Here is a 16,799-nt window from a genome sequence, read left to right as displayed (position 1 = left end):
TAGATAAACCACATTCTTGTTATGACTAATGGGGACTGTCAGTAAAGAGATCAACCTGATATACAACAATCAGAAATGAGATAATGGGGTTTTGTTTTGTTGTTATTGTTTAGATTAAAAAAAAACACTGAGAAAACTATGGCTCTGAGACACAATGAGCACTAGCTTTTGCATACATAAGTTATTGCAAACAGATGACAACTTTTGCAGATATACAGTACAGAAAAGGCTAGTTGTTATAAGCTAGTCACTGTCAGGTTGGTACAATCTTCTTATATGGACAATGGTTCATATATTCTGCCAAAAATTTCAAATTGACTAGTATCAAGTTTAACTTGCTAATCTCAACAGTAAGCAAGATGTCTAGCTAAAATTTAAAATGATGTAGGGAAAGATTCTGTTCTATTGGCCATGGTGGTATAAGCCTATCACTCCCTGCTCCTAAAGATGCTGAGGCTGGTGGAGCATTTCATTTGGGGAGTACTTGAATTGGAGTGTTCTGAGTTGTAAGAGGGCCAAAGCTGATGGGATGGTGCCTGCACTAAGTCTGACCCCAGTATTATGAGCTCCAGGGAGAGGGAGCCACCAGGATGCAAGGTTGGGGGAACTGGTCTAGGTTGGAAACAGAGCAGGTCAAAGTTTTCTAGCTCACCAGCAATGGGGTGGAGTTGTGAGTGGCTGCTGCACTTCTAGCCTGGGCTAGAGAGGGAGACCCAGTCACAAAAAAACAACCCGATAAACAAACCAAACAAAAAAAAAATCAAACACACAACCAAAAGTTTCTGTTATGAACATTAATTGGATAAGAGATATTTCACAAACTAAAACTTTGGATATCTTGCTACTCTAAAATCCCAAGAGACCTATAATCATATCTGGTAAACATAAAATTGTTAACTTCCTAAATATGGCAGGACATAAATAACTAATATAGCTTATGTTAAGATCAGCAGATTTAGTGTTAAGCCTGTAAAACATGTTATAATTATAGATTAGATACTCTTTCTACCCTTATTATATTCTTGGGTCTGTTTCTGAAAATACTCCTCTTTATTAAAAAATGTAAACTTTTTTTTTTTAGTAGAATTTGCTTCTGGAACCACAGCACTTACCCAAGAAATCCGATCATACTTGATTTTGCTAGATACTGAGGAATTCCTCTACCTTCATAAGAGCTCTCTATAAGAACTCTTAACTATAAGGATCAATTAATCAACAAGCATTTTAAAAGTATGTACTATGTACAAAATCCTAAGGACCCAAAGACAAATGAATGCAACAGTACCTGCCCTCAAGGTGTTTATCTTGATCAGATTTAGAGCTGGAACTTTTGGAATGTTTGTGACTACAAATGGACAAGACAAAGACCCTAGACTCAATTTATGAAGGATTTATTGAACCAACAGTATCCAAGTTACCTATATAGTTGTATTTTCATCTATAGTAAGTATTTTTACTCATACATTTTATAGCTCTGTGCAAATTAATATATAGTGGCAACATTCGTCTCTGCAATTGGAGTGTACCAAAAACAGAATTGGAAGGGACCTTAAAGATGATCTCTAGAGTTTATGAACTTAAAAAAATTTTTTTTTGTATAACTATTTCTTTTTTTAATAACTATTTCAATATAATTGCATTCTTTCATATCCTTTTATATTTTATTTGATGTATTTAAAAACATTATTCTGAGAAGGGATCCTTAGGCACCAGATAACCAAAGGGATCTATAGCACAAAAAAGTTAGATTCCTGATCTAGTCTAATTTCTTAATTTCCTAGAAGAAGAAATGGATGCCCCAAGAGGATAAATGATTTACCTATCATTACACAGCTAGTTAGTGACAGAGGTGGGGCAAGACCCAGGTTTTCTGACTCCCAGATTCAGTATTCTTTCTACTACATAATGCTTGATAATTCAATTTGATGTCTATTTATGTGTAGCATTTTGTACCTCGAATTTTGTGGAAGACTTTTAAGCTTTCAAAGTCCTTTTTACTAATTTAATTCTCACAGCAAAACAGTAAGGCAGATAGACCAGCTATTATCTTCATTTTGTGGATAAGGCAGGCTTGGCAGAGTGGATAGAAAATGGTCCTCAGAGTCTAGACAACTTCAGTTCAAGTACCAACCCTGACACATACTGACTGAGTGACCTTGGGCAAATTAGTTAACCTCCTAGCACTCTAGGTAACTTGCTGAGACTATAAATGGAAGAGAAAGTGTTGATCTACATTAGCAGCAAGGGATCTCCTCATTTCATACCTTCTATTCTTCACTTAGAGGTCTATTTTTCTCTTGACCTTTTATCAATAGATCAGTAAACATTTATCAAGTGCCTACTGTGTGCCAGACACTGTGCTAAATACTGGGGATACAAAAATAGGCAACAAACAATCCCTGTCCTCAAAGAGTTTTACAATCTAACGGGTCGGACAACATGAAAATAAAATAAATTGCAAAGCAGGCTATATACAGGAAAAATAGGAAATACTTAACAGAGGGAAGGCACTAGAATTAAGAGAAGCTGGGAAAGCCTTTTTGCAAAAGATTTTAGTTGAGGCTTAAAGAAAAAAAAAACAGGGCTCAGAATTCCTGGGCATCAGAATATATGTATATATCTTTTGTGGTTGTATGGTTTGTCTTTCATTCCTAAAGAGGACCTTGACATCAGGGAGATGATGACATGACTTGCAATAATAGACTTTGATTTGAGTGAGGGAGGGCTATGCACTCACCAGCCTCACTTTCTCCTCCAGAGCCATATGAGTCCAGTGGCCAGATATCAATCAGAACAAGCCAGGAGACGACCCTGGATGCAGTGGGAGATTTTGGCCCTTTAAGCTAAGGTCTTTTCAATTTCTCACTTTGAGTGAGGCTACCCTATTCAGTGAATAGGCCTCTTTAAGAAGTGAGCCAAGGGATGACCCCCTTTAATAATAATAATAATAAACCTTAAACTGGGAGGGTAAGACCCTCAAGGTTGCTGGCCAAAAGAGAAACAGTTGCTATTTACATTCACTCTAAGTCTGGAGGGCCCAAAAAATAACCATTAGGTGGTACTTGGGCAGGGACCTATTGTTATTCTAAGTGTAATGCAGCAGCTCCTTTTTGATGGAACAGTTCAATGAACAAAACGTTCTTGGGTCAAAATTGGCTAGAACCTTGCATAGTTCCATATACAAATAAACATATAATCATGATAGGAATTTTTTTTATTCCTTTCTTGAGTATGAGCAGTAATTTGTCCAATATTACAATCATACTTGTTTTTTTTTTTGGTCTTTTTGGAGGGGGGAAGGCAGGTCAATCAGGGTTAAGTGACTTGCCCAAGTTCACACAGCTGGTTGTTAGTTAAATATCTGAGGTCGGATTTGAACTCAGGTCCTCCTGACTCCAGGGCCTATGCTGTATTCACTGCACCACTTAGCCACCCCGTTTTGTAGTTTTTAATCAATTAAATCATAACTGTGGCCTTAAACAATTTAAGACCCCTCCTATGGGTAGAGTTATTTTCCATAATTCTTATATTTACCTTTGTGCTTTGATAATTCATTCTTAGAAACCCTAGTGTATTAACATCACTTTCATTAGACTGGCTATCATATCAATTCCTTGTTATTTTCAAAGGTTTTCATTGTTCTTAACGAATTAACACCACCTCTTTTTTATACACATTGCTTCTCTCTAGGGTCAACTGCTTAAGGGCCAGGAAGCTCATCTGCATTTCTGCATAATTTAGGCCCTACCTACCATTAAAAAAAAATTTTGGACTGGATTTGTGATTTCACTTATATAGGGAATTCCCTCTGCCAAGGAGATCTTCACCTGTTTTGCAACTCGTGGTCTTTGGGAGTTGCCTGGGGCACTAAGGGTTAAGTGACTTGCCAATATGTGTCAGAGACAGTTTGAACCTGTGCCTCTTACTAAACTGGCTCCGTCCACTTTGCAGCACTGCCAACCTAGTACTGCTTAATATATTATCTTGTAAACAGTTGGTACCTCAATAAACATTTTATGATGATGATGATGTTGATGAATATCATTAAAATGGTGGCAACTGACAATACAATGATGTTCATGAAGGAGGACTTCATAGAATCTCAAGGACATATAGAGGACACGTGGGAATGTCCTTAGCAGGAATGGCCACTTCCCCTTTGTTGCCTCTCTCTGGAACTGCTCTGTGGGTCACATAATTCCCTTTGGTTGTAGGAAACGGCTTAAGAATGGCAATCAGAGGACTCCAGCATCAGGTTATCGAATGTGGGTGGTCTTTGGGCTGTGAAAGCTCCCTGGTTGTTAACAAGTTATGAACCAACCTTGTGGGCAAAACACACAATCTATAAATCCTTAAAGACTCTGGTTTCAGACTCCAGGCGACCTCACCCTCTCCATCAAACTTGGTCCTTTCATTTTCCCGTCTTCCAGAGAGCTGTGACTTGATGCTATTAAGTAGAAGCTTTCCCTAATTAGAATCATCCCCTCTGTGACTACCTAGTTCAGGCAAATCCTTAGAGGACACAGTGCGGATTGGTAGTGCAGTGGAGACAGCTGCCTAGAACAGAGCTGTCCTCCCAACATCTCTCTAATCTTGCTGGGCTGGGTTCCAGTCCTCCTCTTCCCTCCCCCAAGGTATCTCTGCCCCCCTGCGGTTCTCCCACTTTTGCCTTTTCCCTCCGCCCTCAGACTTCCTGCTGGTGCTCCCCTGCCCTGAGTGGGGTCAGGCAAAGCTTAGCTTGAGATATGCCTTCCTCCCCTTCCCCCCTCAGTTCACCTGCTGTGTTTGGAGAAGGGAAATCAGGCTGGATAGGGCTGGGGGTGGGGGAGGAAGGGAACAGAGTAGTAAAGTTACCTCTCTGATACTTCCTCCAGCCCACCTGGAGTCCTTTTCCAGGAGTTCCCAAAGGGAGAAAAGAGAGGGAATACATTTTCCCCCAAGTTGTGAGAGTAGGCTGCGGCTAAACTATTTCTGCATATCAAAGAGGGTTTATTTATCTCATTAGGTAAGTCATTAAAGGCTGGGGAGATTTTTACAGGTGTTAAACTGCTGGGGCTAAAAAAAGGGGGACCTCTTTACATTCCCCTCCCCAGAGCTGAAATCGACGTTTTCTGGCAAGTCGCTCTCGATTCAAAGAGTGCTTTGTTCCAACAAAGAGAAAGAAAAGTTTTGGGGAAGGAGTAACAGTTTCCATGTAGTATATTTAGGGGTGGTGTGGGTGCGAATGAAGTTTGCATTTGTCTTTACCAAGTAGTTTTCCTCAAGAATCTTTATTATCACCCCTATCATTTAATAATTAGCACGTACATAGTTTTTGCAATCTCTCAGAGCTGGACCGAACTTAATGCAGACTCGTCTTCTTGCAAGCTTTTAACCACCATGTGAACTACTGACGACTCAGGGTATTGACTCATCTCTCCCATGGCTTTCTTTTGATGTGCTCAGTATCTTAGAGGTGCTTCTGTTGACATAAAGGTGAGATAACATCTTACAGTTGGAGGAATCTGGCTCCTATATTGAACATTTATTCTCAGACCCTTCCCCCTCATCAAACAGTCATGTAGTTCTGGGGAAGGAACATTGACTTTGGAGTTTGAGGACCTGAGTCCCTATCCTGGCTCAATGATTTAATCTCTGGGCTAATTATTTCATCTTTATGGGTCTCAGTTTCCTCATCTGTAAAAGGAGCGGATTATGCTGAAAAAAAAAATGAAAAATTTTTTTATGAAAAAAAAAAAGGAGCATGCTGAAGTCCCTTCTGATTCTAAAGCTCTGATTGGCTAACCTATTTTTTTTGCCTTTGTGAATTAGTATTCTGTTTTTTAAAAAAATTTTTTGGTAACTTTGGAGGGGAGAGGGGAAGTGTAGGATCATGGTAAATCTGTGCCTTTCTCTGTTTCTGGCTAAAGCTTTTGGCTAGGCTGTTTTCATTTCTTGAGTCTTATCCAGGATTCTGTTTTATTTGTCAGCTTTTTACTGACTTTGTGAAGTGGTCTCTACTATACCATCTATTATGAATGATTTCTTCTGTGTCAGCAAAGGCAAAAGGTCCTTCGTTAGTGGTTCCAGTTCTGTCAGTAGCCATTCCAGGGGTCCATCTGGTCTTGTAATTTATTGTAAAATTTACTGTGTGTAAACATTGCCTTAGCCTTTAAGGGAAGAAATTCATCAACACTTGGTTACCATTCTTCCCCTCCCCCTAGTTCCTCTCAACTCAGTTTTCCTTCGGATAATATGAATGTTGCTACTATGTCCACCTCCCTCATTCGGAGATTGACTACTTTATTATTTTTGGTTGTTAAGGTTCCTCAGAAACTGAATTTAGAGGAGGGCTGGGGTGCTTGGGATGTGTTGCCCTGGAGATTCCTAAGGTTTCTTGAAGGCTCAGGTCAGGGTGCTATCTTCCTTCAGCCCTTCTCTGATCAGTAGTTCTTCCTCAGATTCTTGTGTATAAACTCATTCCCCTTCTCTCTGCCAGTGTAAGCTCCTTGAGGACATAGATTGTTTTTCCTTCTGTATCTGTATCTCTAATGCTTAGCTCTGCACTCTGCTTTGCACATAAGTGGGGACTTAATGAATTCTTGTTGGACTTTCCAACATTTCCCTCACACAATCTTGTAGAGTTTGAGAGCTCATCTGAAGTGAAGGGCGAATTATGCTTTTTTTTTTTTTAAACAGGCTTCTTGGATCTTTTCACACTAATAACATTCCTGCCAATTATAATCCATAATTCCACAATCCCTTAATGAGCAGGCTGTCTTCCAGAAGATTTCTGGTGACATCAAAGGGAGAATTCCTTTAGTAGCATCTACTCTAGAACCATATTGCATAGCATGTATCCCAAGCACATTTCCCTCACTCTAGCCTATAGCTCAGTATTGTTATCATTTCACTTTATTCTATCTTTCATCTAGCCAACCAATAATCACTTATTAAGTCTCTGATGTGCTGTTCTTTTCCTTTGTTTGGTGTATTTCCTGCTTTTTTGTTGTGATGAAGCCTTAGGCATCTTTCACCCAGCCATCTATCTCCACCTTAAACACTCATTATGAGTGTAACATGGTTGAATTGGCTTAAAAGGACCATTTCTTGTATTAAGTTCAGCTATTCCTTGCCTCTTTTCAGTCAATTACATGGAAGCTTGGGGGTAGGGGATGGGGTGATATTTCCAGCCAGTCATGACTCAGGGACTTGCTAGGGGAAGATGACAAAGAGCCACCTAATTGTCTCCTATGCTGGAAAAGGGACCTTTTAAAAGAGGAGACAGCTTCTGGCTGGGGTCTTTGGTTTGTGGCACTCTAGGTAACAAGATGTGACTTCAGAAAGGAGCAGGGTAAGAAGGGTCTTTGTTGATCCTGGTAGAATGATATTACTTTTCCTGCACTCACATGTTGTCACCTGGAGAATCTATCCAAGACACCCTCCTACCCAGAAGCTGTCTCCTCTTGGGAGCTCTTTTTCAACTCCCATTTCAAGCCCTTGAGTCTACATGTCTAGAAGTAAGCTGCCTTCAAGCTTCCATGTGCTTTACCCAGAACCAGGCAGGGAACAACTGTGCATACTCCAAGGAATGGTCCCTTGAGCCAAGTTGCCAACATTATATGTGGAAGGCATTGGGACAGAAAGAAAAATATATTCAGAGCCAGAGTTAAGTCACTATCCCCAGGGAGTTTACCATCACTTCTTGGTATTATTATCTTAATCTTATCTAACAAAATACACATTCTGAGAACTGAAGAATCTGGGGCATCCAGAACCATGCTTGAAGCAGAGATGGATTGAGATGGCATCCTGTTTCCCCTCCTGAAGGCTTGATGCCATAGCCAGGTTCAAAGTATATCTGTGTCCTCTGGCCATCCCATTGATGCTTCCCTCTGAGATTACCTAGGATTTAGATTATATATATATATATATATATATATATATACACACACACATATACATACATACAAACATATATGTGTTTGTGTGTATACACACACACACACACAACCTTGGACTTTCCCAGTCACCAATGGAGTGAAACAAGGCTGTGTGCTTGCTCCCATGCTTTTTAACATGATATTTTCGGCCATGTCATCAAATGCTTTCAATGAGGATGAACACAGCATCAAAGTCAACTGGCAAATTCTTCAACTTGAAAAGACAATAAACTAAGACCAAAGTGGAGGGAGTGTTGGTGCAAGATGTTCTGTTTGCAGATGATGTTGCACTCAATGCAGCCTCTGAAGCTGAGATGCAACAAAGTATGGATCAATTCTCTGCTGCTTGTGCTAATTTTGGCCTAACAATTAACACCAAGAAAACACAGGTGCTCCACCAGCCACCACCACACCATCCATACATAGAACCATTGGTTTCAGCAAATAGAGAAGTTTTGAATGCTATGGATAAGTTCACTTATCTTGCTAGTGTACTTTCCAGGATGTACATGTTGATAATGAGGTTGACGCAAGCATCATCAGAGCTAGCTCAGTGTTTGGGAGGCTCCGAAGGAAAGTATGGGAGAGAAGAGGTATTAGATGGACTACCGAACTGAAGGTCTACAGAGCCATTTGCTGACTTCATTGTTTTATGCCTGTAAAACCTGGACAGTCTACCAGTGCCATGCCAATCACTTACATTTGAATTGTTTTAGAAAGATTCTGAAGACCACCCGGCAGTATAAGGTACCAGATACTGAGGTCCTTACTTGAACTAAACTGCCAAGCATTCAAACTCTGCTTCAGAGAGTGCAGCTCGGAGGAACTGGTCACATTGTATGAATACAAAATGTATGCTTGCTACAAAGACTATTTTGTGGAGAATTTGCACAGGGCAAACATTCACATGGTGTCTAGAAGAAACAATACAAGGACACTCTTTAAGTCTCTCTTAACAACTTTGAAATTGTGTGACATGGAAAACACTGGCATAGGACCAGTCAGCATGGTGTGCCCACATCAGAGAAGGTGCTATGCTTTATGAGCAAAACAGAATGGAAACAGCTCAATGGAAACACAGTATACCCAAATTTAGAGAATCCACCCCAAATGTTCATACAGACTATTTGTGCCTGACATGTGGAAGAGCATTCTGAGCTTGTATTGGTCTGATCAACCTCAGTCAGACACATGGAAACTTGACTCTATCATAGGTCCTCTGAGAATGAAGGAAAATAACCAACCAATACACACACACACACACAATATCACACAATATGTATGCACATACACTATGTAAGTATAAATGAATATATTTATATATATGTATGTATGTATATAGTTGTTTATATACCCCATGAGAATATGAGCTCCTTGGGGGGAGGGTTTTTGCCTTTCTTTGCCTCTCCTGTGCTTATCATGGCATGTGACACATAGTAAGCATCATATAAATATCGTAAATATTGTTCTTCCTGATAATGGTGATGATGATGATGATGATGATGTTAGTGGGAACTTAATACATGATTTTTGACTTGACTTGACCCAAACTCCTTTTATTCCTTTATCCTTTGCACTGACCAGGAAGTGACAGCCTTGTTAGCAGAACAGTAGAACAGGTCAGATATGTTGCCCAGCTCAGAAGAGGAGTGTTTTGGGAGAGGTTGTTGGGTTGTTCCATTTCCTTCTCATGGTCTTATGCCCCAGTGATTGCATAGTTTCCTGGTGTAGTCCTCAGGAGCATGGCAATTGTATAAGAGAACAAATGTTATGACCTCATTTTCACAGTCAACTTTGCATATAGGATTTTAATGGAGGTGATCCATAGAACTATCTGATGTGTTGCACTTGGGTGATCCTTTAGAAAAGGGCCAATATATGTGCCCTGGCTCCGCAGGATCATCTCAGTCCAACAGATCAAGGGGTTCCCCTAATCACCCCCATTACAGGATTATAAAATCACAACTTTAGAACTGGAAACCCAGTTGAAGAACCTGAAGCCTAGAAATGACTTTTCTTGCCAAAGGTTATATGGATAGTCAAGTAGCAGACCTGGGATTTGAATGGAGGTCATGTGACTCCAAATGCAGGGCTTTTCCCATTGGGCCCTACGTAGGTAAACTGTAAGTGTGCTCTGCAGTTCTTTCAGTTTATTCCTGGAAAGACTATTTTCTCAAGTTTCAGGACATTAAGGCACAAAATACAGACAAAGTAAGTAGATGAAGATGAAGATTTCAGTAACATTCTCTCTCAGTAATTTAGAGCACTGTACTTTGGATCAGATCACACAGGCTTTGCAACTTAGTATCTGTGTGACCTTCAGCAAGTCAGTTCCCCTCTTTGAGACTTAGTTTCCTCATCTATAAAATGAGAGTTTTGAAATGGATGACTTCTGGGGTCCCTTCTACCTCTAAAGTGAAAATCCTATAAGAAAGTTCTAGCTCAAAAGTCTATGATGACCCTAATGATAATGACTTATCCATAAGTGGTACAGTCAGTTGTGTGACAGTCACACAATATATCTGAATTTCTTGCTTCTGTCCTTGCCTCTAAATGTAAACTGGTCTTTTATACTTATCTGTAGCTTGGTATTGACTTCTTGGTTAAAGATCTGGTCCACTGAAGGTCTTGCTTTACTATAAATATTGTGTAGATAGTATGTCTATTCTTGGACCCTCAGGCGTTACAGATGTCTTCAAGGGTTTTAGGCTGGAACACTGTAGTCTTACCTCTTAGCCTCCTAACCTACCCAAATCAACACTAAATCATCACTCCCAAATCAACAATAAACATGTTTGGAATTTATGTCCTCCTTAGTTCTGCCTTTTAGATTTCTTATCTTCCTGTAAGGCCCCACTCCCCAAGACACCTACTTTGTGAGCCTTTCCATCTGGTTAGTGCTCTCTCCCTCCCTCAAATTATCTCTGTCTACATCTAGAGTATTGATCTATATTCTATAATATTCCTCTTTCTCCTCCCCCAATCCAAGTATAGGCTTCTTGAAGGCAGGCACTGTTTCATTTTTCTCTTATATCCAGTTATTATCACAACTGTCCAAGAATCAATGCTTTATAAATGTTTGAATTGTTGATTACTGACAAAGGTCCCCATCTGTAACTGGTTAAAAAAATCTTCTACTGCTTTTGGCCAGATTTGGATAGGAACCAATCTGGAGGGGAACCAGGATTTCATACAGAAAAAAGGCAGTCAAATTTGGAAGACAGAAAGTATGGAAACAGTATAGATTTTGGCATATTTTTTTGACTGATTCTCAGAGTTTAAGCTTCAATATTTTTATTTAATCATGCATTTACTTATTTATATCTTAAGATTTTAAAGTGTTTTAGAAAGAATTGTGAATACCATAAATTGTGTGGGGAGAATTTTAAGGATGTTCCTGTGAATGGAGATCTCATTGTATTGGAAAGAGGATAAGACTCATCAAAAGAGCTGGGTTTTAATCCTATCTCTGCCACATACCTTCATAACCTTGGGTAAATCACTGTACCTCTCTGGATCTCTGTTTCCTTGTCTGAAAAATGAATGGACTGGACTAGATGATCTCTTAAATTCCCTTCCAGTTCATTCATTCTGTGATTCTAGGGTTCTACTCTACACAACAAGTTCCTGAGAAGTTAACCTAATATGAAAATGAATTGTAGAACAAGTTTTACTGGTATGTCAAATAACTCAAGCAGCATCATAACAGCCCCTTAGCATTTTCCAAGGAGCAGCACATCTAAACACCTACAGACACTATTTAGATAAACAAACCTCTGTACATTTCTTGCAATAGTAATATCTGGTGACTCCCAGATGATGCTTTATGTTAAGATATTTTAAAAAAATTACTAGGGGACTGATGGTTAATAGGATATGGAATTGTTAGCTTCCAGGTCATTGGTTCAAATGCAGCCTAGATTAGTGATTTAAATTTTATATCTGTGTAGGTAAAATGAACTCGTTTTCTAATTGAGTATTGCTAGGATTGTTTAACAAGATCTTAAAAAGATCTTAAAAAAAGATCTTAAAAGATCTATCACTTTTGATGTTTTGTTGGCAGTCAGAGCAGAAAGACCAGGTCCTAGTAAGCTGAGATAGAATAGAAATCAAATATCAACCTTAAAATAATATACAAGGAGGATTGAAATTATGCTCTACTGAATCACCTTAAGTAAGCTTTTCAATAGGATAGTCCTTGCTGTTTCCTTTCATAATTGCACACACTGATAAGGAATTTTCTACTCAGATGGAAATGCCAATAGTTGCATAATTTCTACAACTTACACCATTTTAGAGGCTCCATAATTTAACATTTTCTAGGTGTGAAAGTTTTTTAAAAGGCATTGCAGATTGTTTTTATTAGGTTTTATAAAGTTAGCTTATAAAGTTAGCTGTAGTTTAGTGGTTTTTTCCCACCAATAAGTATTTATAAAATTTAATGTTTGTTTTTTTCCTGTTGGAATACACTTCAACTTTTAGAGGATTAAACTTCATCTTTTAGAGGATTAAAGGATTATTAGTTCTTTTTTTTTTTTAAATATTACTGTAGTAGTTGCTGGTAAATGTTTAACAACCAGCTCTTTGTGGGGGAGGGGGTAAGTATAGGCAACATACTTTTCCGTTTTATCAGCATCATTATAATCCGCATGCATTAATCACCTTCTTAAGTCTAAATGATCAGTACAATACATCAAACCCTGATTTGTTGTATTTGCAGATTTCTGAGGTATAAATGCTCCCACTAAAAATTTAACAGTTGTCTCGTGGCACACCCCTTTATCACTGTCACTGCCCATACTTGCCTCCCCATAGTACCAACTGCCCTTGTTGAAAAGTAAAACTGTTAAGAAAACTAACATATCTGTCATACCTGGCACCTTAATGCAGCTTTTCATACCTATAATTTACCACTTATCTACAGACAGGAGATAATCGTGTTTCACCGTCAGTCCTCCAAAATCAAAATTGGTTCATTCATCAGATTTCTGATATCTTTTAGTATTGTTTTCCTTTACATTACTGTGGTCATTGTGTATATTGTTCTTTATGATCTGCTTTCTTTACTCTGAATCATTTTTTTTACATCTTTTTCAAGTTTCTTTTTAGTTCTTCATTCTCCATATCTTGCTCACCTACTTTGTTGTGAAAGACCATACCTTTCTCAGATGTAATTGTATGAGGCAAAAAACCATAACTTTTCAAGGCTTAGATTTAATGTATTCTAAATGTCCTAATAATTTATTAACTTATTCTACAAATATATTACCCCATGATGAACCTAATACAGTCAGGTTCTGATTAGTGTGAATAAGCCCTGAAGTAGTTGCATTATTTGAATTTGTACTACATATTATCCCTGGGCTGGAGCCAATTGCCATCTCTTAAATAATTATAATTTTAAGCATGAGAACTTAAATACATGTGAACCAGTTTAGGATTGACTTTTCATACTAATCAGGACCTTGATATACTGTGGTGACACAAAGAAATATACAACATATTCCTAGTTCCAATCTTCAGAGTTTATAATATGGTTAGAAAAGACAAGTTGTGGATACACAAAAAGTTTGATAGGAAGTGAGTGTAATAGTAAGGGAATTTGAAGATCTCCCCTGCCCCTTAATGGGCCTAGGGAATTTAAAGATCTTCCCTGTCTCATAATGGGCCTCAAGTGGAACCCAACAGGTGGGGCTTGAGTGGGGGGAGGCTTTTTTTTTCAGGAAGGCCCACACCTTTTGTCACTTTGTAATTAGGGAGTAGGTCACAAAGGTTGTGATGTCCTTTGACCCTGAAGAAGGGTATATATACTCTGAGGTGAGGTTTGCTTTCCAGCTCACTTATGCAAAGAGTTGTGTGATTTGGCCATATGAGACTCTGGGCAGCCATAAGAAATATCACAAAGACATATACAAACAATAACTAGACTGGAGAGATAGCTATGGGTTGGTTTTTAGGGATGGCCTTCATGGAGGAGGCAGATTCAATGTGTGTGGACCTGGAAGAATGGGTAAGAATTTGGTGGTGAAGAAGGGATAGGATGTTACAAAGAGGCAAAATAGTAGAAGAAAAACATGAAATGTGCATGATGTATTAGGGGAAGGGGTGCATGTTATCATTAGCTACAGATACTATGAGGTCTGTAAGCTTTCCACATTTCTGATAGAATTAATCCAGCCATTCAATGAAAAACATTCATAAAGTGAGGACATAAAAGCCAATTATATGATTATATATTTGTTGCAACCACTGTGAAGGTTATGTTCAAACAAAGAGTTGGGGGTGGAGTTTGGAATGGAGGATGGGTAGGGGAAAGGGACTTTCTTCCTGTTCCCAATGGGCTCTCCCCTGCCCCCCAAATCAGAAAAATTCTTGGGGAAAAAGAAAAAAAGTTTTGAGTCCCCACCCCACCTCCTTTCACATCTCTAGTAAAGCACTCTTTTTAGTTGGGATACAGCACTCAAATCATTCCAGAAAGATTCTTTTAAAAATTTCCAGAGGAGAAGACTCTAAGTTCCCTTGACAGTGCATTAAAGTATCCCATAACCTTTCCATTCAGAAAGTTTTTTCTAATGCCTAACCTTATACTTAAATTGAAACTCATTGCCTACTTCCTGTCCTCTTTTTTTTTTAAAACCCAGTAGGGTGGGAAAACTTTTAAGTCTCTCAGCTTTCCCTTTCCTAAGTTAAATAAACCTAATTCCTTTAGTATTAGCTTTTCATCCAAAAAGGTTGTTTCCCAAAACTTTAATCATTCTCTTAAATTGATCTCTTGAAAGCTTTCCATATCACATATTAGCTGTAGAACCCTTAACAAAACAAAGGCATGACCAATGCTGAGTCTTGTTTGTGTTTTGTTTTGGATTTTTTTTTTTGGGGGGGGGGATGTTATGCTCTATGTTATTTTTCTTTCATCATATTATCCTTGGTATTTTTGCTAGAGTGCCACACTAATGAATCATATTTAGCAATGTTGACTATGACCCCTAGATCTTTTTTTTCCTTTATGATGCCACCAAACCAGTCTTGTATTTGTGCAGTTTGTTTTTCTTCCCAAAGTGAATTACCCTGCTGAACTTCATTACGTTTATATCCACCCACAGCCCTGACTTGTCAAGATCACTTTGTACTTCTTTCTGGTTTTCCAAGGTCAAAGCCACCACACCCGATTTGATGTCATCAAGAAATTTAATAAGTATATTCTCCACCATCAACTAAGTCTACTAAAAATAGCAGCAGGTTGAGGACTGGCCACTATGGAATTTCATGAAGTATGTCTTCCTAGGATGACATTGGTCTATATTAATGTTTTCTGGATGGGAATGACCAGCTAATCAGTGGCACGCTACCTGATGGAAATGTCATTGATGTGAACCATATTTTCCTAGCTACTTTATGATGGGCAAGATAAAATTCAAATCCTCATTAAAGTAAAAAACCAATCAAACCTTTTGCTCCTGTTTAGCCCATCAGGCTTGTCAACTCTGTTGTGGGAAGGAGTTAGATGAGTTTGACAAGAATTACTCTTTGCAAAGGCATTTTAATTTTTACTTGGTTGGATGTGATCTTCTAGGGCTATTAAGGGATTTTAAGGAAGGGTACTCTCCAATATTTTCCCAGGTCTGGAAGTTAAGTCTGTAGTTTTAGGCATTATCCTATTTCCCTTTTAAAAATATAGGCCCTATGATTTTTCCCTCTAGGCACCTCCTGCTGAGTTCAAGATAATTGCTAGTGATTCTGCGATGACTTCATTGAAATACCATACTGTGGCATCCGCCAGGGTTTGTTGATTCATTCCAACATCCAAGCTTGCAGATCAAGTATTAACATATACATTTGTATATAATAATGATTTTCAATTTATTGAGTACAGTCATTGTATGAGGCACCATAAAAACATATAGGGAAATACGATTCTCATCTGGCATGCTTGCCACCTAAATAAGATAGAAATGACAATTAGGAAATAAAAACACATGGAAAGAAATAAATCACACCGGGGAGACATTGTTGGCAGCTGAATGAGTCTCTCTTTGGCATAGTCTTTAGCTCACAGATATTTTGGTTTAGAGGAGAGTAATTGTCTTTGCTTCTTTCTTCCTAGAGTTCTTTCCTAGGCTTTCTGGAATTTTGAGAAGAGGTTCTGAAAGAAGAAAGGGAATAAGGTAGGCTAGATAGCTTAACAATCTCTTTGGAAAACTAATATGTTTTGTTCCCATTCCCCCTTTCAGTTTTGGGACTTTCTAATGGCTTTGAAAGGTGTTCTGTGTGCAAAGAGATACATACAAGGGTGTGTGGCAAAAAGAGGTGGAGGGGAGGATTTTTTTTTAAAGTATTTATCTCTTGTTTTACCTGGCTACTAAACAAAAGAAACAGCAAGCCCCATAAAATACTTGCACAACACTAAAGCATCTTGGCTATGATGAGGGTTCTCTCCCTAGAGACTGGTGTGGTGTTTCTTGCCTTTGAAAAGTTTGTTTACTCCAAACCAAACCCGTTATGATTTGGTTGTGATTCTAGTTGCAATACTGGTTGTGATCTAATGGACAGCAGTGAAGATGTCCACTTTTCCCTTCTTGGAACATGGTTAAAACGTTTGTATATTAATAAAAGATAGGCATAGTGTTGAGGCCAGATCTAGAACTGTGTTCCTACCTATTATATCACCTTGGCCAGCTCCCTGTCATGGCCAACTGAAGGGTGGAATAGATAACTGTTTTTATTATGGGATTTGAAGAACATTGCAAGGTCCCTTCTTGCTCCAGTTACCTTAACAAGGCACTACTCTCCCCTCAATTCAATTAAACAAATTATTTTCTAAACACTTACTTTATGCAGGATCTATTAAGGTAGGTACTGGGGGAGATATAAAGATAA

The 16,799-nt window shown here is 38.6% G+C and overlaps 1 long non-coding RNA gene across 2 annotated transcripts in view; it reads left to right on the top strand.

The window, feature by feature from the left end:
• The window catches only part of LOC138153028 (uncharacterized), a 31,561-nt gene extending 27,386 nt beyond the window's left edge, over window positions 1-4,175 (top strand). Inside the window, exons 3-4 of one of the 2 annotated variants that reach the window (XR_011166275.1) lie at window positions 1,082-1,443; window positions 3,691-4,175. This is a non-coding gene — a long non-coding RNA (uncharacterized lncRNA). The remainder of the gene's footprint in view (window positions 1-1,081; window positions 1,444-3,690) is intronic. The other variant, XR_011166274.1, reaches the window with a different exon arrangement.
• Window positions 4,176-16,799: the final 12,624 nt, after the last annotated feature.

The sequence above is a fragment of the Petaurus breviceps genome, unplaced genomic scaffold (genome assembly GCF_028583685.1).
Source record: "Petaurus breviceps papuanus isolate PSGF00001 unplaced genomic scaffold, PetGlider_PUasm1.0 90977, whole genome shotgun sequence".
NCBI classification, from domain to species: Eukaryota; Metazoa; Chordata; class Mammalia; order Diprotodontia; family Petauridae; genus Petaurus; species Petaurus breviceps.
This window is presented reverse-complemented; position numbering and strand designations above follow the sequence as displayed.